Source organism: Olea europaea, chromosome 18 (genome assembly GCF_002742605.1).
Source record: "Olea europaea var. sylvestris chromosome 18, O_europaea_v1, whole genome shotgun sequence".
NCBI classification, from domain to species: Eukaryota; Viridiplantae; Streptophyta; class Magnoliopsida; order Lamiales; family Oleaceae; genus Olea; species Olea europaea.
In genome coordinates this window covers 15,808,210-15,810,394 of record NC_036254.1, presented here as the reverse complement: position 1 = coordinate 15,810,394, position 2,185 = coordinate 15,808,210, and positions in this window count along the sequence as shown.

The following is a 2,185-nucleotide window of genomic DNA, read 5'->3' as shown; positions in this document are numbered from 1 at the left end:
TATCTGATGCCAGTCTGCTGTAGGTAGAGGCCAAGCGTTTTCACGTCCCAACAATATTTCTGCAACCTCATGCCAGTTGAAGTCCTCGGGAATAGGGACTACATTATTCCAGGATAACTGATAGTAATCATGAATTACCTCCGGTGAAAACATAATCCATTTGCCCCTAAACCATGTCTGATGTAAGTGCTCCGATCCGGGAGTGTCGATTTCTGTGTTGAAGTTTGCATAAAACTCCTTTGCTAGATTCTCATACACCAGATGAGGTCTTTCTATTACCTTTTCCCAGCCACAGTTGTGAATCAGATATGATATTTCAAAGTTGGGGAAATCTTCTAGCCTAACTGGCCTCTCGGGAATGATTGCCCAATTACGCACAACATTGGCATAAAGGGCAGCTGCATCTGATGAAAGGAATCTTCGAACACCCCCTTCGGGTTCTCTTGTTCGTGCCGTTCCAGATGAGGAGCCGACTTTCTCTTTTCCCTTTGAAGTTCTTTTAGGAGGCATCCTGAAAAAGGAGGTACACAATATCAATCACTTTGTGTAGGAATAACGGGCATTAATAATTTTTGAATTCATAATCCCCCAAACTTTCTTCAACATGCACATGTACGTATGCTTATGCAATTTTTCAAGACGTGAATCACCAATATAACTCTAACATTGCATAAGTATGGAAAACTCAAAATTATGGCCCGAATATGCATTTTTAGAAAATTTGACCCATGACCAAGTGACCAACTTCGGCCCCGGGCATCATCGAGAAATATCGAAATTTCCCCGGGCAAGTTTTAGACATGTGAAAGTACTCAATGACATCTAGCATATATCCAAATTTCACCTTAATCGGAGGTCATTTGCATAAGAAAACATAGGGACGAAGGTAGTGACGTGAGTGAATATGATTAGCCAGGAGTGCCTTTGTGAATTCAAATATTGAGGTAGTTTGATTTCAAATGAAATTGCACGTGATTATTCGGCAAATAAGTTACACAATAACGATGTAAACTATTGCATAAGTGAAAAGTTCAAGAATGTAAAACAATCGTCAATGTGGCATTTCGTCGAACATGTGGTGTGCAATGTGAAATTCTTCCTATTTCTCCTAAAACACCACCATGAAATTGCCCCCAATTCACAACACCATGTCAAACTACCTTATATTAGTGATTGTTAGTTAGCTTACTTATTCGATCGATTATTTTATTTAAAATTTTCCACATGAGCTCCATGGCGATTTGTTTAATATCTTAAATTGTATATTTTACTTACTTTACTATGAATTTTTGTAGGTAATAATAGAATTTTCAATTGTTATGAACAAAGTGTAAGATTGTTGTCAACACAACAAAATTTTTGTCGTGGAAACTTGTTTCAAGAATCTTCAAAATGGTTCAGCTCAACATTACCCTTTTCTACCAACCACCAATCCAATCGGTTTTGATTCACAACCAATATATTCACTTGCTTTTTAATCTCATCCACAAATGACAAAAATAGCGGTGATGATTTGTAGCCACAAAGACAAGAAGAAAACACTACAAATGTAGGCTATAGAGAGACCACAAAGTACACAAAGTAATTAATCGATTTTTGGACACAAAGGGACCGATTTCTTCTCTTTAAAGGGGCAGCCGAATTCTCCCTCTTTCACACACAAATCACACTAGAAAAATAGCTAGGTTTGTTACCTTACAAGTAGGCTAGGTTAGGTTTTTAGTTTGATCAATAAGAAAGCTAAATGGGCCCAGGTTCAAACCATCCAAGAGGGAATACAATTGGATCGGGTATAACTTATGGACTTGGTTGTTGATACTAATTTCATTCATCGGCATAGGCCTATGAAATATATTATCCTACATTAACATCATAGCCCGAGATTTATTGGGTATCAAAAAACCAAACAAATTCCACATTGATACCCAATAAATTTGCAAGCAATTAAAAAAAACAATCAATACTTGCATAATCAAGATAACTAATAAAATTTGATCACAGACATTGCCTCGTGTTTTCAACCTGAAACACATACTATACTTCACTCCATGTACTTACAAGGGCTAAGGTTAAGAACATCTTAGTAGAAGTAGATATTCACAGTAAACAATCAAGAACAAATAAACATGTGATGACAATATAACATAGGATAACCCATAAAGATTTTTTCAGAAACAAGTTCACG